Source organism: Rhinoderma darwinii, chromosome 1, assembly GCF_050947455.1.
Source record: "Rhinoderma darwinii isolate aRhiDar2 chromosome 1, aRhiDar2.hap1, whole genome shotgun sequence".
Lineage (NCBI taxonomy): Eukaryota > Metazoa > Chordata > Amphibia > Anura > Rhinodermatidae > Rhinoderma > Rhinoderma darwinii.
In genome coordinates this window covers 659,003,073-659,027,391 of record NC_134687.1, presented here as the reverse complement: position 1 = coordinate 659,027,391, position 24,319 = coordinate 659,003,073, and the positions used below count along the sequence as shown (strand labels likewise).

At 43.2% G+C, this 24,319-nt stretch overlaps 1 pseudogene; it reads right to left on the bottom strand.

The window, feature by feature from the left end:
- Window positions 1-7,105: 7,105 nt before the first annotated feature.
- Window positions 7,106-24,319, bottom strand: part of LOC142707319 (uncharacterized) — a 59,405-nt pseudogene continuing 42,191 nt past the window's right edge.

The window sequence follows — 24,319 nt, the reverse complement described above, 5'->3', positions numbered from 1 at the left end:
CTGTGCCATTGCACAGGGCCCATCACTCCAGCAGGTGGGAGGGGCGCTGCGCTGACTTCAGAAGTGCCCGGGCCTGGCGACTCAGCAGCTGCCTTTCCACTCGGGCGCGTCTTCTCTCAGTGGCGTCGCTACCTCTGTAGTAGCCATAGCGGGCATGAGGGTGCCAGTGCCACCAGTTGGGACGGGCCCCCCCCCCCCATTAGCAGCGGCGCTTCTAGCAGCCACTTTCGCTGCTACAGCGGTAGCGACGCCACATTCAATAGTATCTGCGTCCTTAGGATGCAGATACTTTTGAACACTAAAGCAGAGCAGGGAGGTATCTGCTATCTACTAGCGCCACTGTAGCTCCCTGAAGGATCAGAATCCGCCTGCGGCCAGGGATTCTGATCCTGGGCGGAGCGCTTGACGACTCTGTCCATATATGGAGAGTGACATCAGGGGCAACTCCTGAACGGAATCCCTATCCACACCGCTGCCGTGACCGGGGATTCCACTCCAGGAGAAGCCCCCGACGTCTTTGTCCATTTATGGACAGAGACATCAAGCGCTCTGTCCACTCCTGAAGCGGAATCCCTGTCCAGTGGCTGGTGATTCAGCTCCAGGTGAAGCCCCTGACGTCACTGTCCATAAATGGACAGAGACGTTAGGGGCTTCTCCTGGAGTGGAATCGCCGGTCACAGCGTCGCCACTCCTGAAGCGGAATCCCTGTCCAGTGGCCGGTGATTCCGCTTCAGGAGTTGCCCCTGATGTAACTGTTCATATATGGACAGAGACATCAAGCACTCCATCCAGGAGCGGAATCCCCGGCCACACGGAGATACCACTCCTTCAAGGATTTACAGTGGCGCTATCTACAGGAAGGGGGGGGGGGTTCTATCTGCAAGGGGAATGTGTAGCATTACCTAAAAAGGTCGTGTCTGGCACTACCTACAAGGGGGCTGTGTCACAATACCTGCAAGGGGGCTGTGTGGCACTACCTACAAGGGGGCTGTGTGGCACTACCTACAAGGGGGCTGTGTGGCACTACCTACAAGGGGGCTGTGTGGCATTACCTACAGGGGGCTGTGTGGCACGACCTACAAGGGGGGTGAGTGGCACGAACTACAAGGGGGGTGAGTGGCACGACCTACAAGGGGGCTGTGTGCCACTACCTACAAGGTGCTGTGTGGCACTATATACAGTGGGCTGTGTGGCACTATCTCCAGGGGACATCTGTGAGTGGCAGGCTCATGGTCATTTTACTGAGAGTGGCGGGTTGATGGTCATTTTACTGCGAACGGGGGGGCTGATGTTCCTTTTTACTGTGAGTGGCGTGCTGATGGTAATTTTACTGTGAGTGGGGGGCTGATGGTCTTCAAGTGGTTTCCACCTCTGACCTCCAATTGAAATGAATAGGAGGCAGATAATACCAGCGGCACTCTTTTGGAGTGCTTTTTTTGCCTGCGTCTTTTGCATTAGCTTAACGGCTTAAAAAAAAAAGAAAACACAAAAAAAAATGTCAAATGACACTGTCAAAATAAAATCTGCAATTTTGAGGGAGATTTTTTCTGCCTTACAAAAAACGCTGTGTGAACATACCCTAAGAGTGTAGTGCTTGTTTCTAGCCATTTTCTGTCTTTCTCAAAACTATTTTTGGTAGGGGTGCCATGAGGAATTATTTTTTTCCAGGGGTGCTTCGAGTCCGAAAAGGTTTGGGAAACTCTGTACTAGGCTATAGGATCACGCCGGCCTACGCAAGGATCCCGTCGGCGACATTGTGGAGCAGCTCAGATCGTCGTGGGAATTGGGCCTAGGTGAGTAAAATTTTTTCATTTGGGGGGCATTTTCTACAAAGGGGAGGTAGGGGGCTGCATGGCAGTAACTACAAGGAGAGGTGGGGGATTATGGCACTGTCTACAGGGAGGCTGTGTGGCACAATCTACAGGGGGGCACTATCTACAAGGGGGGCTGTGTGTGGCAGCCAGGGGAGGTGGGCATTATACTATGTGAAGGCCACTAAGCGGAGATTATACAGTGTAGGGACACTAAAGGGGGCAATATACTGTGTGTGGCACTTAGGGGGCTTAACACTGTGTGGGCACAATTAGTGGACAAAATACTGTGTCCTTGAAGGTTATAATATATTATACTGAATGGGGTTCACTAAAGGGGTATTATACTGTGTGTGGGGCACTAAGGGGGCATTATACTTTTTTATAGGGCATTTTTTTTATAATGGGGGTGGGGAGCTGAAAGATAATTTTGCACAGGACGGCATCTATCCTACGGCCGGCCCTGGACACAAACATAAAATGCTCATATAGCTGTTTTGTATAACAATGTAGAACAGCTTTATGTCATTTGTAGATTGAATCAGGAAAAGTGATACATGTAATAATGTATAAGTAGTCCTTCACGGCTTGTACCCAAGTAAGGTTTGTTTCCTCACAGATTTTGGCTATCTTTTTTTTTTAAGAAACCATTTGCTCTTTCACCATTTCTGCAAATACCTGCCCCGTGAAATGTGTCCCGCGCTCAGACTCTACGTCTCAGGTAAGCCATATCTGCACACAATCTCAGATATAATTTACATAGCTGTCACTACAGCTGTTACCTTAGCAACAGGCCATGTTTCTACCAAAGAGGAGAACATGTCTACACATACTAAGACATACTCATAAACACCACATTTAGGTAGTTGAATGTAGTCTATCTGCAGTCTCTGGAATGGGTAGTCAGGTTTTACAAGGTGGTTCATCTGTACCCTAGTCATTTGGCCTGGACTGTGCTTGACAAAAATCATGCATTTCTTTCACAATTGTGTCGCAAATTGTGAGAAGCCGGGTGCAACCCAAAATTTACTTACAATACCAACCATTCCCTCCTTTGGAAACATGAGACAGGAGATGAGATAAGTTTGTTAAAAACTTATATATAGCTGGAGGGGCACACAATCGACCATCCTCATGTTTCCAATCACCATTATCTGGCTTACGACCTGTGTTCCTCCATTTACTGTGTGTATGGCGACCTGCCTGCTTCTGCAAGGCTATGAGAGTGTCCATTGTCAGATTTTGTTCATCTTTTGGGGACTCTTTTAGGATTAGAAGAGAAGCCTTTTTAGCCGCTTCATCTGCCCTGTTATTACCCATAGTGATAGGATCTTTTGCTCACTGATGTGGCTGGCATTTGATAACCGCTATAGCTCGAGGTAGCTTTACCTTTTCCAGCAGCTCCTATATGAGATCCGCATGCTTCACAACCTTCCCACAAGAAGTTAAGAAACCTCTGTGCTCCCACAGAAAACCAAAATCATGCACAACTCCATAAGCATAACGGAAGTCCGTATATATATTTACAGTCTTTCCCTCTGCCAGTTTACATGCCTTGATCAAGGCAACCAACTCTGCATTCTGGGCAGAATGTATGACAGGATCAAGGGTTACACAGTATAAAACGGAGGTGCCTGGTGGTTAGGCCCTAAAGACTTTTCTTTCCACAGGAATTACATGGACAGTCTGCTTCTCTAACTGACACTGTTGTCCAGCTCCATAAGCAGCTGACTAATTTGCATGGCTTAGTATTGCCTTCTTTACAAGACCCACAAGACAAAACTGGAACTCACCACCTGCAACCTGGAGATTGGGTCGTGATAAGAAGATACATGAGAAAACATCTGAAACCTAGATTTGATGGCCCATACCAAGTACTACTGACCACTCCTACCTCAGTGAAAGTAGAGGGGGAGACCCAACTGGTGTCACGTAGGGTGTGTGGACCCACTGAGACCCACTTGACGGTATGGCAGCTGGCCAACAGGATTCAAGTCAAAGTCTATAGCTCGTATGGGTGTACCTGTGGTAACTTCAGACAGTAGCAGGATAGGCTCGGATGGGACCTTGGCAACAGGCAGACACCAGGAGTGGTTGAACAAGACAGGCGTAGTACTCAGTGCAACACGACTAAAACTATCCACGGACTTGGGCCAGGATAACACAGGATACAGGCAGCAGGAACGGGAACACTGGGAACTGGAAGACACTTAAGGGACCATTTGCAGAGACGAACCTAGGTTAATGACAACAACGCTCAGGGAAGGGGCAAGGCCCTTCTGTAACAGATTCAGGTGCGCGCGCACCCTACGGGACACAGCAGAGTGAAGCGGAATTGAGCGCTGGCGTCTCCTGAGGAGCAGATGCGGGCCAGCGCTCACTGATCCATGGCTGCGGCCGTCAGGAGGTGTGAGTAAACCTGACGGTCCGCGGCCATGGGTGTTACAACTGGATTCACGCTTCTCACTCTTAAAAGGTAAACTTTCAGGTCAGGTGACGCAGATCTGTGTAAAAAGGGTGAGTCTACTCAGAGAAAGGAGTATTGACTATAGGAAAATTTCAAAAATGCATTTGCTATCCTGCCTGCTCTTTTGTATCTTATGCTATTGTATACAGGTGAATAGAGAACGGCAGAAGAACTCCATTTGGCTTCTACATCAACAAACAGCTGAACACAACTGACTATTGGATCTGATCTCATGTTCCAGCAAATCATAAAGGATTCCCTTTAATTGGTGACCAATATCAATGAATGACTTCAATCTCACAGACTATAGCTATGATGTTGAAATAGCTGTAAATCACACTGCTCACAATGCTCTCTCAGACCAAGGAACACATTTAGAAATTGCTGGCCAACTCAATACACCCACTATGTGCATAGGGCCTATGTATGCTGATCACATAGCCAGAATAAAAGGGCGCAAAGTCAATTTACCTAAGGTACACGTTGGAGAAACAGATGGTAAAAATGCCACATTACTATTCAATATGAAGTATGATGTAAAATGTGATGAGGTACACGGTAATTGTAATAACCAAAGTTGGTTGTGCAACTAGGACAGAGTCTTATGCCCCCAGGTGTTCCTGTCCTGACCAAGGAGATGATGACGAATGGGACTGTAAGACTAAAGTGCATGACAATATGAGCTGGTTTCAAAGTTGGTTTGGGAATCATGGTAAAATAGTTCCTAGGGTGATGACACCAGGGCTATATTATATTTGTGGTAACAGAGCCTATTCGTGGCTTACTATGGGAACGAGGGAAATTGCACTATAGGAAGAGTTGTTCCAGCCATCAGACAACGTCCAAACATCTCAAGTGGTGACATTTATGAAATGTATTCTAAGGAGACGATACAAACGAGAGTTGTTTACAATAGCAGATGAAGCTTGGATGTGGTTCCCCTCTTGGGAAGGCTGGGGAATCGAACTAGCGAATAAGTTAAACAAATATGCTAGTATCATGGATGGGAAAATTAATGATACCTCCAGTTCTATCCATGCTATCAATGAAGAGTTGGCCCAAGTTAGGAAAGTCGCCCTCCACAATAGAATGGCTCTTGCTTATCTGTTAGCAACAGAAGGTGGAACTTGTGCTGTTATATGTGAAGAATGTTGCACCTGGATTGAAGACTCACATGACCCCATAGAGGCACATGAATAAAGTAAAGGAATTGCAGAAAAGAGCTAGAGATCTATCTAAGGAGGGATGGAATCTCTTTTCCTGGATGGGATCTATTGGTGTTTGGTTTAACAATATGCTTTCTGGATTGCTGAAACCCATAGTGGTAGTGACAGGACTGATGTTAATGCTATTAATTTACTGGAAATTATTAATGTGTTGTGTTTCCCGTTGCAGTAAAGATGTGGATACAACTATTCTCTAAGCATGATGACAAAACAGATACAGAGTTGATCGTCTGAGAGCCCAGCTCAACTACCCGCCCCTGCTGAAGACCCCTCAGCTGTTTGAGAGTAGCGGGGAGGACATCATCTCTGAGAAGAGGGTCCCACAGATGCACCCCAGCAAACTAAGCACATAAAGGACCATGCAGAAAAATAACCTTCCTGTATATTCAATGTACATTTGTTGCAGGTTTTATCACAAGTATTCAGCTAACTGTTTAATGAGAGCAGGCTAGCATATATAAAATATAGATATATAGCTTATCTAGTGGCTCGCTTTTATGTTTAGCAACCTATTCCTCAAATGCGGTCAAGTGAAAAGTTCAGAGCCCCTAAGATGGATTAATCCCCCAGCTATAGGGAGGCCAGGTCTACCATCATAGGTGGGGCAACACAGGTGGACCAGCACAGAGACAATAGCACAGTTGCGGCAGTATCACAGCAGGCCAGCCAAGATATCTGTGGTGTCACAGCAGACCAGAACTACATACATTTAAAGAAGGGAGAGGGCGTCAGGGCGGTCAATTGGTCTGCTTAAATTTTACCACACACTCCAGGGGTCATGCCAGGGTCTTCAGCAGTGTCCTCTGGAGGCTAGCAGTGCACGGCATCGGCAGTGTTCAGCATGGAAGAGAGAGAATCGCGGGGAGAGTACAGCCGCGCAGACATTCCTACGTCATCACGCCACTGTCCTTAATGGGCAGACGGGACATGTTAAAAACCATCCCCCTTTTAAAGCAACCAATCTTCTCCTATAAGTCAATCAGGATGACGGAGTGATATAATCTGCCTTGTCCTCGTTAACACGTTCTCCTGAGCTAACGAGAAGATGCAGTGGAAATGGTGGTTTTTGTGATTAAGTTAATTTTCATGACAAGGAATCATTTTGCTTGCAATTAATTACAATTAACCTGATCACTCTTTATAATAATCTGGAGTTAATGCAAATTGCCGCTATAAAAACTGAAGCAGCAAATTTTGTGAAAAACAAAATTTTTGTCATTCTCTAAACTTTTGGCCAGGACTGTACAGCTGACACCCACTGGTGATGGTGCAGACTCCCCATCATACATGTACAGTGGTTTGTGGAAATGCTTTTCCAACATTGCTGTATCTACACGGCAGATATCGGAAAAGGTGAAAGGACATTTAAATTAATCTCAAAGTGACATCAGATTTTAAAGCAATGGGGCTGTTTTCAAAAGGCAATAATTGACTGCGTTGCCAAGGGGTTACTGTCTGTGAATAACCTGATGAGTTAAAAATCGTTTTGATCTTATAACTTTTCCCACATTCCAAACAAGAATACAATTTTTTTATGCAAATTTTTGGTTGAGTTTCAACATTTTATTTCCATGTAAAACATTTTCCATATATACACAACATCAAAATGACTTCTCCCCTCTGTGAGTTTTCACATGTCTAACCAAAGTGCATTTTCGTTTAAAGAATTTCCCACATTCTGAACATTAAAATGGCTTCTCTCCTGTGTGAATTGTCATGTCTAACAAGATATGATTTTTCTGTAAAACATTTCCCGCATTCTGAACATGAATACGGCTTCTCTCCTGTGTGACTTCTCTCATGTGTAACAAGATGTGATTTATATGTAAAACATTTCCCACATTCTGAACATGAATACGGCTTATCAACTGTGTGAATTCTTCCGTGCTTAAAAAGACCTGAGATTTTTGTGACCGGTTTACCACATTGAAACCTTTTACCTCCTTTCTGAGCTTTTCTTGTGGTAACAATCTGTGATTGGTCAGGAGAAGGTTCCTCATGATTAGGGGAATTATACGATAGATCTTTACTGTGAAGTTCTAGATGTACATTAATGGTAATCAGGTTTTTTCCTGAAGACTGCTGCATGATATCTTCATCGTCTACTTCATAATTTATGGCATCTTCTGTAAGGATTAAAAATTGATTTTGTGATTTTTATATTTTTCAAACCACAAGTTAAACAAATATATGACATATTAGGCTGCATGCAGCTTTTGGATCCTGCAGGAAGGAAAGGTTTGAGCCATTCCCTTTAAAGGAACAGTGTCACGATTTTTTTTTATTTTTTTTACATCAGTTTGATTTTAGTGCTTTATTAAAAACGTTTAGATTTATTTGTGTGTTTGTGTTTTACTTTTTTTATTTTTACACTTTTTCTTCCCTATGGGGGCTGTCATTTTTTTTTCCATTTCTGTATGTGTCGATTAACGACACATACAGACATGGAATACGGCAGCTACAGTCCCATAGTGAATGCGAACGGGGCCCGTTCCATCCATTATGCTGTACTATGCGCCGCTCCCACACAGTCCAAGTTGAACTGTGCGCCATCCGGCGCCATTTTCCTGTAGACCGGAAGTCGCGGCCGGACAGTAAGATTACTACTTCCGGTCGCGGCTTCTGGACTTGTGCACTTGGAGCGGCGGTAGCAGACGGAGCGGATGGACCGGAGGGAGCGGCGGCGATTGGAGCAGGTAAGTTTTTTCTGTGTATGTAAGTTTTTTACTGTGTGTTTACTAGTGTATGTAAACCTACTACACTGTGTGTTAGCTCAAAAAATGGGCGACACACAGTGTAGGAGGTTTGACCGTTCAATCCCCTCGTTTCTCCCGGCACTAGCCAGGATAAAAGGAGGGGGGGATTCTGAGAGCTCACTAGAGCGAGTGAGTTTTCTCAAAATTTGCAGCATAAAGCAATGTGGTTGCTTAACCACATGCCATGCTGCAATTTTGGGAATTGCTCCCTCTAGTGACCAGCACTGGGAAAAATTATAAATTAGAATCTAATTTAAAATATTTCCTGACTCGTGAAAAAAATTAAAACAATGTTTAATCACTAATTGTTTAACTAAAAAAAAAATACATTTTTTTCTAGCGTCACATTCCCTTTAAAACCACCACTGGCTTTAGATCAAAAAAACTGCACCAAATACTGCCACAAAAACTGAATGCCTAATTCCAGCCATATACATATTTCAAAAACACTTTAAGTGGACAATAACTTTCCATTAAAAACTAGTGATAATCTAATAGTATACCGGATATCAAGCAATTTTGCTTTTTGCTTTATTTTTTTTTTTAAATAGTTTTATCCTTGCAAAGTCCGCATGAAGCTACTGCCACTAGGGGACTCCTTTTCTATAATTTGTTGTCTACTCTCGGTTGTCCTGCAAATTCAGTCTCTAGTTACAGAGAAGAGTAGACAGACTGCAGAAAATGGGGGTGACTCTCTCCGGTAAAGCTCCCTGTACTCATAGCCTCCCTGAACTCTCTCATGTAATCCTTGCAGTAGCTTCTTGCTTTTCTCTCCGCTTTGTTATAGATTTTTTCTGAAGTTCCAGCATGTCTCTGTCTCCCATGTGCACTTTGCCCTAGATGTCTAATGTTTGCTGCAAGTCTCTCAACAATAACTAAAAAGATGAATGTACAGGGTTCTCTCATCACGCTAAAAATTTGTCTTTTGCAGAGAATCGCAGGAAATCCTGGCATTGTGTCGGGACTTCACAAAAACCACTTCAAATTTGTACAGTTTTGCTTTTATTTGCAACAATCTTCAAAAATGTGGGTGGACAGTCAGAACATCGTTGGGGACTGAGCAACATGACTATTTTGAACTTTAGATAAAAACTTAGGTGTGCCTTAAAATCTATCAATGATAAAGTCTGGGATTCTGGCCTACAACCGGTCACCACTTTTATTACATAAACCTTAACTTGATAAACAAAAACATTTAAAAAACCATAACCTTGTCTGACAATCCCACCTGTCCTCTGCCAACACATTTGACCCTTTAAGATGAATTGGGAATCACTATTACAAGAACCTAATATTGTCATTGACAATCTAATCTCAGCCACAGATAATGCGTCATGACACAAAGCACACATCTCCGGCTGAATTCACGGACATGACAATGAGGTCTGTATATCCTAATGGCTGCACAGTCACCGGATCTCAGTATTATAGAACATGTTTAGGATGTAATGGAATAGACAGAGTGAGGTAATTAATCAGAATCTGTAATAAAGATTTCCAGTAAATTGTTATATCATTCGAATAAGAATTCAGGGTGCTCTAAGGGGAAAGAGGGTCCTATCAAGTACTAATAAGGTGGACCTAGTGAAGTGGCCTCCGAGTGCAGGTGATCATCACTGATACGTCTTTGTATGTACAATAATTACATGTGAAATACGAGCTTCCTAATAATCATGGATCTGGAAGATTAGATTACCCCCAAATAGAAAAAAAAAACAAATCCCCTTGTGACTTGTGTGCAGAGTTGTCATGGGGACCTTGTGTGTTTTCTAATAATTCCTCAATTCTTGTCCCAGCCTCATATTAAATATAAACCAAATAAATTAAAAAAAAGTACCAAAATTTGTGTTTTTTTTGTTGTTGCCTATAACAAAATAATGTTTAACATTTTCCCGCAAAATCTAAGTGATTGGCGGTATGTAGTACCTCCACAATGTACTGACATTTATAGTAAATTCAGATGCGGCAGATTTGTTACAGAAACTTCTGCAGATGAGACTCATGTGAATTGAAAAGTTTCTGTGCATGAATTTCTGCAAACCTCATACAGATGAATGGAAAAAGTCGCAGAAATTTCAGCGACAAATTTGCTGCGTGTCAATTCTTGAGTTGTAAAAAACACCATGAGTTTCATGCGTGTTTTACAAGCGACTCATCTGGAGTTTTTTAGTTTTTTTTTAACCCCTTCCCGCTCCTGGACATACTATTAGGTCATGGTAGCTGTATCGTTCGCGCTCCATGACCTAATAGTACGTCACGGGAGTAACGGCCGTCTTCCCGACACATACAGCAGCTGTCACAGCTCCTACAGCGGGGACCGATCGTTGTGTCCCCGCTGATTAACCCCTTAAAAGTCGCGTTCAATAGTGATCGCGGCTTTTTAGGGGTTAAGTTACCATCGCCAGCATGCTACACGATAGCGGCCGGCGATGGTGACTATGGCAACCGGACACCAAACAATGGCAACCGGCTATGCCATCGACGGAAGCCTAGTGGGTCCTGACAAAGTCAGGACCCACTATGCTTGCTGTCAGTGAGTAGCTGACAGTTCTAATACACTGCCCTCAAGTCCCCTAGTGGGACAAGGTAATAAAGTTAAAAAAAAGTTAAAAAAAAGATGTGTAAAAATAAGAAAATAAAAGTTTTAAAAGTAATAAAAGTAAAAATCCCCCCTTTTCCCTTATCAGTCCTTTATTATTAATAAAAATATATAAACAAACAAACTATACATAATTGGTATCGCCGTGTCCGTTACGGCCTGAACTACGAAATTATTTTGTTATTTAACCTGCGCGGTGAACGCCGTAAAAGAAAATAATAATAAACCGTACCAGAATCACAATTGTTTGGTCACTTCACCTCCCAAAAAATGGAATAAAAAGAGATCAAAAAGTCGCATGTACCTAAAAATGGTGCTGATCGAAACTACAGTTCGTTACGCAAAAAATAAGTCCTCACACGGCTTTCTTGATGGAAAAAGAAAAAAGTTATGGCTCTTAGAATAAGGTAACACAAAAAGTAAATGATTTTTTACAAAAAGTATTTTATTGTGCAAACGCCATAAGACATAAAAAAAACTATAAACATCTGATATCGACGTGATCGTATCGCCCCGCAGAATAAAGTGAATATTTCATTCATAGCGCACGGTGAACGCTGTAAAAAAAATAGAATAAAAAAACAATAGTAGAATTGCTGTTTTTTAGTCACCACGCCACTAAAAAATAGAATAAAAACTGATCAAAAAGCTACATGCACACCATGAAAACTACAATGAATTCCTCAAGGGGTCTAGTTTCCAAAATGGGGTCACTTTTGGGGGTTTCCACTGTTTTGGCACCACAAGACCTCTTCAAACCAGACATGGTGCCTAATAAAAAGGAGGCCTCAAAATCCTTTAGGTGCTCCTTTGCTTCGGAGGCCAGTGCTTCAGTCCATTACGGGACTAGGGCCACATGTGGGCTATTTCTCAAAACTGCAGAATCTGGGCAATAAGTATTGAGTTGCGTTTCTCTGGTAAAACCTTTTGTGTTATAAAAAAAAGGTATAAAAAGGATTTTCTGATTAAAAAAAAATAAAAATGTAAATTTCAACTTTACTTTGCTCTAAATTCCCGTGAAACACCTAAAGGGTTCATAAACTTTCTAAATGCTGTTGTGAATACTTTGAGGGGTCTAGTTTCTAAAATGGGGTGTTTGATAGGGGTTTCTAATATATAGGCCCCTCAAAGCAACTTCAGAACTGAACTGGAACCCAAAAAAATAAATAAATGAGGCAATACTTCGCTTCTTACATTATACTGATAATGAGCCATGCCCACCCCGAGATGACCCCAGTTTTGACCGTTTGTATAAACGGAGACCCCTATCAGATCGTTTCAGTGCCCGGTTTTCCCAAGCATACACCTCCGAGAAATGTATTTCTATTGATGAGTCCTTGGTACATTGTAAAAGGAGGCTTCAATTCCGCCAGTACCTGCCGGGTAAGAGGGCAAGGTATGGCGTGAAGATGTATAAGCTGTGCGAGAACGCATCAGGGTATACCTACAAATTTAGGATATATGAAGGGAAGGACACCAGTATTCAGCCCCCAGAATGCCCCCCCCTTACTGGGAGGTAATGCAAAAATTGTGTGGGATTTGGTGCACCCACTGCTGGACCAGGGTTACCACCTCTACCTGGATAATTTTTATACCAGCGTCCCACTCTTCACCTGCCTCGCTTCCAGAAGTCCTGTGGCATGCGGCACTGCTAGAAGAAATCTGAGAGGCCTCCCTAAGACTCTACTTGGGCAAACAAGAAGGGGTGAGCGCAGGGCAGATTGCAGCAGCAACATATTGTGTGTCAAGTACAAGGGCAAGAGAGATGTCCTTGTATTGACAACAATACGTGGCCACACCAGTACCCATGTACCTGTACGAGGTACCAGTACAGAGACCCCCAAACCAGACTGCATCCTGGACTACAATAGGTACATGGCAGGGGTGGACTTGTCAGATCAAGTCCTGAAGTCCTACAGCGACATGCGGTGCAGTATAAGAAGCTGGCCGTGACAAGCACCGCCCACCGCTTCCCACTAGAAGCCTGACGGAGGGAGAGGAGCCATTAACACTGGGCAGGCAGCGTTTTACATCATCATGAAACCACCCCAGAAAAGCTCGTCCCGCAGGAAGTCGGCGCATCCGCAGAAGAAACCTGCAGCTCCTCCTCAATCTCCGCCAAGTAGTGGGGAAACAAGTCACAGACCGAGCACACAACGAAGAAGACGCTACCGCCCAGGAGCCCGTGCGCTGATGGAAATAAGAAAGTACCAAAAATCAACCAATCTGCTCATTCAGAAAACCCCGTTTTTCCGCCTGGTGAGAGAGATCTGCCTGAAGTATTCCCGCGGCGTGTTTTACTACTGGCAAAGCACCGCACTTATGGCGCTACAAGAGTCAGCTGAGGACTTCCTCGTGAGTCTCTTTGAAGATTCTTACCTCTTCAGTCACCAGGCCAATAGGGGCACTCTCTTTGTGAAGGACATGCAGCTCGCACGGAGAATCCGAGGCATCCCGTATGAACTGTGATAACGCTGCCGTTTTATCTCTCAAGATTTGATGAAGAATGATCACGTGTAAATAGTTTTATATTAATGGAGAAAATCTATTGGGAAATACAAGTTTTACCATTGCATAAAAGATCCAGTTTGGAAGAGTAAACCGGCTTTAGCGCCCCCTCCTGACACTGGTTACAGTGGAGGTTTTTTCTTTGTTTTATCTGTTCATGGGAAAGTTGTTACAACCAATATGGCTGCCACTGCAGTTTGCAGGGTGGTAGTGCAGTAGTTTTTCTGTCCAGCTATGTAATGGGTTATAGGGGTCCAGGATGTAGCACAGAAAATGACCACAAGGCGGCACTGCTGGACAAAACCGCTAACAAAGACGCTGGACACAACCGCTAATGAAACCTGATCTGGCCGACATTCTAATTGTTCTGCTGAGTTTATGATCCGCTTCATGTTTTTATTCTGTGAAGATTTGTTAATTTTTTCAAATAAAAAAAAAAATGTATATTAAAAAAAAAAAAAAAAAAAGAAGCTGGCCGTGCACCTCATACAGATGGCATTGTACAATGCGTACGTGCTACATCGATGTGCAGGCCAGACGGGAACTTTCCTGGAATTTCAAGAGGTGGTTATCAAGAACCTAATCTTTAGGGACCAGTAAGGGGGGGGGGATGACATCCAGTACTTCTGAAAGCGAGGTCACACGCATCGTACCAGTGCAACACTTTCCAGGAGAAGTTCCCCAAACTGCCAAGAAGGGAAAAAGTCGAAAGAGGTGCAAAGTCTGCTATAAGAGGGGGATAAGGAAGGGCACAATATATCAATGTGACACGTGTCCTGAAAAACGAAGGCTCTGTAAAAATGAGTGTTTTAAAATTTATCATACATCCCGATTTTTTATTTACCCCAGTTTTACTTACCCTGATGCATTCCGCACAGCTTATCCCCCTCATCTTTCCCTTCTGAGCACTGCTGTGTGCCCAGGCAGCTGATAACAGCCACATGTAGGGTATTGCCATACCCGTGAGAACCCACATTACAGTTTATGGGGTGTATGTCTCTGGTCAAAATGCTCACTACACCTCTAGATGAATGCCTTAAGGGTGTAGTTTTTAAAACGGGGTCACTTCTTGGAGGTTTCAACTGTACTGGTACCTCAGGGGCTTCTGCATACATGACTTCGCACCAGAAAATCCCCAGTAGGCCAAATGGTGGTCCTTTCCTTCTGAGCCCTCCCATGGGCCCAAACGGCAGTTTATCACCACAAATTGGGTATTGCAGCACTCAGGACAAATTGGGCAACAAAATGGGGTATTTTATTTCTTGTGAAAATAAGACATTTTCAGCCAAAACTACATATTATTGGAAAAAATATATATATTTTTTTAATTCCCAGTCCAATTCAAATAAGTTCTGTGAAGAAACTGTGGGGTCTAAATGGTCACATTACCCATAAACAAATTCCTTGAGGGGTGTTGTTTCCAAAATGGGGTCACTTCTGGTGGGTTTCCATTGCTTTGATACCTCTGGGGCTCTGCAAATGCGACATGGCACTCGAAAACCAATCCAGCAAAATCTGCACTCCAAAGAACACACAGCGCTCCTTCCTTTCTGAGGTCTCCCATGGGCCCAAACGGCAGTTTATCGCCACAAATGGGGTATTGCCGCACTAAGAACAAATTGGCCAACAAAATGGGGTATTTTGTTCCTTGTGAAAATAGGAAATTTTGATGAAAAATGACATTTTATTGGAAAAAAATGAAATTTTTTAAATTTCACAGCCCAATTCAAATACGTGCCGTGTAAAAACTGTGGGGTCAAAATGGTAACAACAACCATAAATTAATTCCTTGAGGAGTGTAGTTTCCGAATAGAGGTCACTTTTGGGGACTTCCTACTGTTTTGGCACCTCAACACCTCTTCAAACCTGGCATTCTGCCTAAAATATATTCTACTAAAAAAAGAGGCCTCAAAATGTACTAGGTGCTTCTTTGCTTCTGGGGCTTGTGTTTTAGTCCACAAGCACTGTGGCGGAACGGGTAACGGTTACAGGCATTGTACCCAAATACAGGTTAAGCCTGCCGCAAACCGTCACGCTCCCGCCATCCGGGTGCCATAGCTTAGATGGCGCCCGGTGCTAGATGTGGATATGTCCCCTCAAACTGCATTACGTTATGTTTGATAACCAGTTGATTTGTATTGTATTGTATTCAGTGCTGCTTCACTGTCCTCCCCCTCTAGGGTTAATCTTATACTGAAGGAGAATGAGTCACAGGCTGAGAGCGGGAACTTATCTAATGTAAATAAGAAAAAGGGAGGGGTGAGTGAGGGATATAGTGGTGCTGGATAAGTTCTCAGTTAGTTGCTGCCCAGGAGAGGATGAGATAGCAGTGTGAGCTGCAGGCAGGGGCTATCTACCTCAGAGATGGTACCTGACCTAGGGACAGTAACAGAGGACAAGTGCTGGAGTCCCATCTAACTAAGGAGGATCTGTAGACACCCCAAAGGATGAAAGGTACAGTGGAGAGACCCAATAGTGAGGTAGCCTGTCCCATCCAGCCCAGAGGGGAGAAGCAGCGGTGCATTGTTTCTGTGTGTGTCTGTCCCTGTTAATAAACACGCCGCTGTGGCTTGTCCCGTTAATCTGTGTCGCCTGAATTTATCGTCCACATTCTCTTGGCGTAAACCGACCCCCACTGACCCGGTTTCGCCACATTTGGTGGCAGCGGTGGGATAGATTCAGCACGTTCTAGGGGAAGCGGCAGGGGATAGGTACCCTGGTACCATCCTGCGCTTCGCGGCCAGACCTCAAGGGCGGACTGCCACACGTGCTGCAGTACAGGGGGACCACAGGCACCTAAATCCTGCAGTATAGTACCCTGGCCAAGCCCTTGACCGACTTGACATCCAAAAGGTTCAGTCAACTGATGCCCTGGTCCCCTGACTGTGAGGCGGCCTTCGGGAGCCTTAAGACTGCCCTCTCCACCTCCCCTGTCCTGGCTGCCCCTGACTTCCACCGGCGGTTCATAGTCCAAACCGATGCCTCAGACGTCGGGCTGGGAGCGGTACTGAGCCAAGTGGACCAGGCGGGCCACGAACACCCGGTTGCGTACCTCTCCCGGAAGTTGCTGGACCGAGAGAGGGCATACGCAACCATTGAGAAGGAGTGCCTGGCTGTCGTGTGGGCTCTAAAGAAGCTCCAGCCCTACGTTTATGGGAGGGAGTTCACAATAGTCACAGACCACAGTCCTCTCAGTTGGTTGAACCGAACCGCCGGGGACAATGGGCGTTTACTACGGTGGAGCCTGGCCTTACAATCCTATAACTTTACCATCTCTCATAAAAAGGGCCGGGACCACGGGAATGCTGATGGACTCTCTCGGCAGCAGGACACTGATGGGCGGAGACTGACAGCACCAGGCCCAGATCTCATCACTGACCCGACAGAGGGTCAGCAGGACTGATTCTGGATCTAAGCTGGGGGAGGTCTGTGGCGGAACGGGTGACGGTTACAGGCATTGTACCCAAATACAGGTTAAGCCTGCCGCAAACCGTCGCGCTCCCGCAATCCGGGTGCCATAGCTTAGATGGCGCCCAGTGCTAGATGTGGATATGTCCCCTCAAACTGCATTACGTTATGTTTGATAACCAGTTGATTTGTATTGTATTCAGTGCTGCTTCACTGTCCACCCCTCTAGGGTTAATCTTATACTCAGAGATGGTACCTGACCTAGGGACAGTAACAGAGGACAAGTGCTGGAGTCCCATCTAACGAAGGAGGATCTGGAGACACCCCAAAGGATGAAAAGGTACAGTGGAGAGACCCCATAGTGAGGTAGCCTGTCCCATCCAGCCCAGAGGGGAGAAGCAGCGGTGCATTGTTTCTGTGTGTGTCTGTCCCTGTTAATAAACGCACCGCTGTGGCTTGTCCCCTGTTAATCTGTGTCGCCTGAATCTATCGCCCACATTCTCTTGGCGTAAACCGACCCCCACTGACCCGGTTTCGCCACAAGCACACTAGAGCCACATGTGGGACATTTCTAAAAACTGAAGAATCTGGACAATGCATATTTAGTAGTGTTTCTCTGATAAAACCTTCTGTGTTATAGAAAAAAAATTAATACAATTGAAATTCAGCAAGAAAAATTAAATTTGCAAATTTCACCTCCACATTGCTTTAATTCCTCTGAAATGCCTATAGGGTTAATAAACTTTCTAAATGCTGTTTTGAATACTTTGAGAGGTCTAGTTTTCAAAATGGGGTGTTTTAAGGGGGGTTTCTAATACATTGGCCCCTCAAAGCCACTTCAGAACTGAACAGGTACCTTAAAAAAAAGGCTTTTGACATTTTCTTAAAAATATGAGAAATTGCTGTTTATGTTCTAAGCCTTGTAACATCCAAGAAAAATAAAAGAATGTTCAAAAACCGATGCCAATTTAAAGTAGATATATGGGAAATGTGAACTAGTAACTATTTTGGGGGGTATAACCATCTGTTTTACAAGCAGATGCATTTAAATTCAGAAAAATGCTATTTTTTATAAATTTTCTATAAATTTTGCAATTTTTCACCAATAAACACTAAATATATATCGTCCAAATTTCACCACTAACATAAAGCCCAATGTCTCACGAGAAAACAATCTCAGAATTGCTTGGATAGGTTTAAGCATTCTGACGTTATTACCACATAAAGTGTCCACATATGTCAGATTTAAAAAATGGGCTCTGAGCCTTAAGGCCCAAACTAGGCTGCGTCCTTAAGGGGTTAAATAACGTTCGATTTGTCTTAACCCCTTCCCTACACAATTATTTCTCAGTTTTTCATTTTTGTTTTTTTCTCTCTACCTTCCAAAAGCCATAACTTTTTATTTTTCCACCGTTATAGCCAGATGTGGGCTTGTTTTTTGAAGAACGAGTTGTAGTTTTCATGGCACCATGTATTGTACCAAATAATGAACTGGGAAAAAAATTATATTTTTTCGTGTGTTTTACCACTTTAATAAAGAAATTGACCTCTATTTTATGCACATCACTCATTGAGCGATTGTCTTCTCTCCAGGGTCCCTGGCAGTCTCTGACTGCTGGGCACCTGACATTCAGCTGCCCAATTGCTCAGGCATCGAGCTCAAACCTGCACCGTATATATATATATATATACACACATATATATATATATATATATACATACACATACACACACAGTGGGCAGTCCTCAACCGGTTGAGCATCATTTTGGGAGTCGATCGAAATTAAAAACACATACATTTTGGTGATTGCCTTTGTACTTTGTTATTTATTTGGTTATACCATTACAAATCCCCTAATATTAACAGCTGAGAAGAAATCTATGGAGAGGTGAGGGGGAAGCAGAGAGAGGAGACATAGGCTGCTGGTAAAAGTTATATGTCACACCAGGGCTGGATTTTACACTGCACTGCTCCTTACTGCTTTATGATGTGCTCCATACTACTGCTGCAGCTTTTAAGGGTGTGCTACAGAGAGATAGTGGACCAGAATGGTTTTCTGCTCTGTGTGTGATGTGTATAGAAGACATGATAGCAGTTCGGCTCCACCCACTACCTCAAGGAAAACTGAGAATTAAACGGGTTGTCCAGGAATAAATTTTATTTCTACTTTAACTTAATGTGACATATACGATTAACTTCCTAATATAATATCTGTTTATAGCTTGTGGCGTTACTAATATGCGGTCACGTCACCGCACCCAGAATACATTTTTCACTTCCTCTAATGTTCCCTGTCTTTGCCCAGCCAGCACTTCCAGCAGAACAGAGGCATCGCGCGTCATCAACTAGGTTTACAGGAAGTGGGACCAGATGCAGAGCTCTGAAGAGCTCATGAAACATCCGCCCAGCCCACTGCCTGTAAAACCTAGTTGATGGCGCGATGTTGCTCTGCTCTGCCGGAAGTGCTGGCTGAGCAGAGACAGGCAATGTCGTCTCTGCTAGTACACGCCTCCTCCTCTCTGTCGGAGTTCCCGCACTGCCTGCCCGTCTCTTCTCATCGCCCACGCCCCCTCCTCCTTTCGGCTTCCGCTTCAGATACCGGACCCTTTCACTTTATTAAATGACAGAGTTGCGCGTTGCCTGACCCCCCTCCCCTGCTCCGATGAAATATACAGTTATTACAGGGGTTATATAAATACAGGGATGATGCGGGAAATATAAATACAGTTATGATGGGGGTAATATAAATACAGTGATGATGGGGTTTATTTACAGGGATGATGGGGTTATATACATGAATGATGCGGTCATCATCCCTGTGTATAACCCTCATCAATGCTGTATATAACCCCCATTATCCCTGTATATAACCGCCTTCATCCCTGTATAGGATGTTGGGGGTAATACACAGGGATGATGGGGTAATACACCGGGATGATTGGGTAATACATAGGGGTGATGGGGGTTATATACAGGGATGATGAGGTAATACACAGGGATGATGAGGTAATACACAGGGATGATGGGGTAATACACCGGGATGATTGGGTAATACATAGGGGTGATGGGGGTTATATACAGGGATGATGAGGTAATACACAGGGATGATGAGGTAATACACAGGGATGATGGGGGTTAATACAGGGATAATATACGGAGTGGCACTATCTACAGGAAGGGGTATTGCAGGAATCTCAAAGCACCTAATGTCACTGTCCATATATGGACAGTGACAAGGGCTTGCCCAAGACAGGAGTCCACCTGCCAGAGCTTTGGCCGGAGACTCCATTGGGGAGAGAGCCGGAATACTGGAAAGTGCAGCACTGCTTCAGTATGTGCAGCACTGTACTTCTAATCCCCCTAACAGTGATCAAACAGATGGTTGTTTGATGAAGGGGGAGAGGTGACGGCACTTGTGGAGAGAGCCGATAGACAGGAAAGGGCAGTGCTGCTCACACTAAAGCAACACTGCACACATTAAACCCCGTTCCAGGCTGTCAACGTTTATAGACGACACTACTGCGCGTGGCATTGGCAGTTGGAACGTATGTAGCCGTATGGCTGTCATAAAGAAGTTGTATGTCTAATTATTGTTAAAGGACCAAATTTGTTGGCAGAGGACAGACAAGGTTCTTCTTTTTTAATTCTATTAATTTAAGCTTTATGTAATAAAAGTAGAGGACTGGGAGTAGAACAGAATCCTAGACTTTGTAGAACACCTTAAAATATATTGATGACAAAGCGTTTTAAGGCTTGAATCACACACCGTTTTTAGGGCAGGTTTTTGAGCTGAAACCAGCACTAGATTTAAAAGGTATGACTTAACTTCTCCTTCCTGCTTGATCTACTTCTGGCTTTGGTTTAAAACACTGCACATGTGTGCAGATGTTTCCAGCCTAATATGAATGTGATAAATTTGTCAACTTTTGTTTTGAAACAAAATCACAAAATACATTTTTAATCCTAACAGAAAATCCCAGTAAGGAGTCTGATGAAGAAATGCAGCACTCTTCAGGAGAAAACCTCATCACCCTTAATGTACATCCAGGAATTCACAGTAAAGATCTATCATATAATCCCACTAATCATGAGGAACCTTCTCCTGACCAATCACAGATTGTTACCACAAGTGCAGCTCAGAAAGGGGGTAAAAGGTTTCATTGTGGTAAACCGTTCACAAAAATCTCAGGTCTTTTTACAAAAAGCAGAATTCACACAGAGGAGAAGCCGTATTCATGTTCAGAACGTGGAAAATGTTTTTCGGCAAACTCATATCTTGTTAGACACGAGAGAATTCGCACAGGAGAAAAGCTATATTCATGTTCAGAATGTGGGAAATGTTTCAATCAGAAATCAGATCTTGTTAAACATGAGTAAATACACACAGGAGAGAAGTCATATTCATGTTCGGTATGTGAGAAATGTTTTGCAGCTAAATCAAATCTTGTTAGACATGCGAGAATTCACAAAGGAGATAAGTCATATTCATGTTCATAATGTGGGAAATGTTTTACAGATAATTCAAGTCTTGTTAGACATGAGGGAATTCACACAGGAGAGAAGCCGTATTCATGTTGAGAATGTGGGAGATGTTTTCCACAAAAATCATATCTTGTTACACATGAGAGAAGTCATATTCATGTTCAGAATGTGGAAAATGTTTTACAGATAAATTAAATCTTGTTATACATGAGAGAAGTCACACAGGAGAGAAGCCATATTCATGTTCAGAATGTGGGAAATGTTTTGCAGCTAAATCATATATTGTTACACGAGTGAATTCACACAGGAGAGAAGCCGTATTCATGTTCAGATTGTGGGAAATGTTTAACTACTAAAGACGAGCTTAGTGCTCATCAGAGAAGTCACACCGGGGAGAAGCCATTTTGATGTTTTATATATGGAAGATGTTTTACAGAGATATCAAAATTTGGAAATCCAGAAAATTCACGTATGGAAGAAACCATATTCTCGTTTAGAATATGGGAAATGTTATAATAACAAAAGAAAAAAAAATTTAAGGAAGTTATTTTTATTAGATGTTTTTTTAAATTTTTTTTTGTGTATTCGTTTTTTCGTCCACAAGGTGGGAAATATTAAAAATGAAATAATAATTTGACACGCACCATTAGTACATACAACACACTTTTTACGCAAGCGGTTTTAAAAAAAACAACATGTTGTGTAACTAAAGAAGTGTCGAGTCAATTCTTTCGTACGTAAAACACACTCAAATGTTCCCGTAGTCAATGGGAGTCCTAATTATGCACAAAACAACTTGCAAAAAGCACACACAAAATGTGTAAAAAAAAACATGCAAAAAAAGCATCAAACACTTGATTAAGCTTTCCATTTACATCAATAGACTCTGGGGAAAAAATAAAAAAAGCACGGCGCCACATAGTGCAAAGTAAATGTTGGTAAAAAATGGGGTTAATGAGGAGTATTGAAAAATAAAATATTTTTTTTTTATTAATGTACTTGATTAAAAATCTTATGTTAAATAACCGTGAAGTGCAGATGTCCCCTATTTCTGCACTACGGACTATTAGGTCCGAGTATGTCAAGAGTCTGTTACGTGAGGAAACCTATACTGCTGGTGAGAAACATAAAGGTGCCCTAGTCCCTAATTGACTGTGCAGAAATCTGGAGGCTATCTATTGAACGCCTATCTATTAATTAGACTGCACAGGTACGAAGGTAAACCCTGTTGTGCTAATGTATTCACTGTATCTAGAATTCGCTGTTCTGTCACTGGTAAAATAAAGTAAGAATGAACGTGCAACTGGTGCCTAGTATGCAGCCAAGTCTCTTCACCGGGTTGTATATCAAAGCCGGGCAGTGGAGAGGCCACACTTGGTAGTGGTGGGATGCATTGTATGCAGCAGTGTTGTCCGTGTTCGGACACACAGGGAAACAGATAGGGAAGGAACCTCGCAACAGATACCAACGAGCTCACACTGCGAAGAGAGAGTGGCCAATATGTTATGTAGTGAATACAGAGGTCAGGAAACAGAGTGGTTAGTATTATTCAGGATGCCGTCAACCATGCACCACAGAACCAGGGTCTGCGGTGATCGCGGAGAACGGTGAGTGCATTCGCCAGTGAGTTTAAATAACTCACATAAACGGCTGTAAGGTAAAGTTGCTGTGAATGATATAAGCACAAAAGTATTACCTAAAAGCGGTTGGCCACTTTTAATTTGTTTTATCAATTTATTTATAGGACATCAAACAGATTTCTAATATATACGTATTTAAAATTAGGATCACATACCTTTCTTATACCGGTATTTTTGCCTTTGTCCAAAATAAATGGTATAATCCACAGATTAGTCCATAGAAACGCACCCATAGGACAACTAAATGGACCAAAGATGGCGGCAGTCATGTGACGCACATCATGTGACCCCTGGTATTCAGGTAACACTGTCCAGGTATATAACAGGTGAATTATAGGTTATCGAGGAGCAGAAATTATAAAATATTTCTACCTACAGCAACATCTCCTCATCATGTCTGTGAGGAGCCGCTCTTATATTTTTCTCCTGTCTCCTCTGAATACTTAACTTTATTAACAACATGACAACATCCCATAGAGACAGACATCTTAAAAATCATCTAGAGACCATGGATGTCTCCACTATGTGGCCCCAACACATGTATGTAATGTAACCAAGCTGCAAGGGGTCACATGATGTGTGTGTGTGGGGGGGGGGGGTCACATAACGGATGCCATGTTTAGTCACATACAGTTAGCCCGTGGATACGACTAATCTGTAGGCTATAACATTCTAAATAAAAACTCGTCATTCAGACAGACTGAAGTATAACGGTGCTGTATAAATGCTGGACGCAGAACAATATTTGGTGTCGCTACGAGATATAGGAAACTAGAGTCCAATGGCGTTGACATCTTTTCCATGAGACGATGAATTCTTTTGATCATGTCTATCATATACATTAGCCAGTGAGCTCCTAGGGGGTCATGGATGCAGTTTTGTGATTATTATGGACCTTCTCTCCAGGGTTTGATATGAATGTTGAAAATAAAGCAACTATGTGCCGGCTTGAGTGCTTAGCTTTACTTCCCATAATACTGTTCAGTGGTTCCTTGTATACTTGCTTTTCATTGGACGGAGAACACCAGTATATTATAAATCTGGAAAATGTGTCGTCCTCTGTCTCTTCTTGTGTTTTTTTTCCCCAATATCTACATCCTAACTGTAAGTACAATGTCATCCAGCATACTTGAGCCAATGTTTAGCAAATCTTATTCCAGATTTCTTAGGACTCCACAATGAATAGTTTGTGTGGGAATCTCTGCTGTTCCCCTTTAAGAAGATTACCACGTGGGGGAGGGGAGAGAGAGAACAAAGGATCGGCACCAGGACTTCAATGAAGATGAAAAATCGTTGCTTTATTCACCTCAAGTGTGCGATGTTTCGGTTCAAGACAAAACCTTTCTCAAGCTACCACAAAATGCAAAAAGTGTCAAGTTTATATAGGGAGTACATACAATAATTGATCACAATCCAAGAGA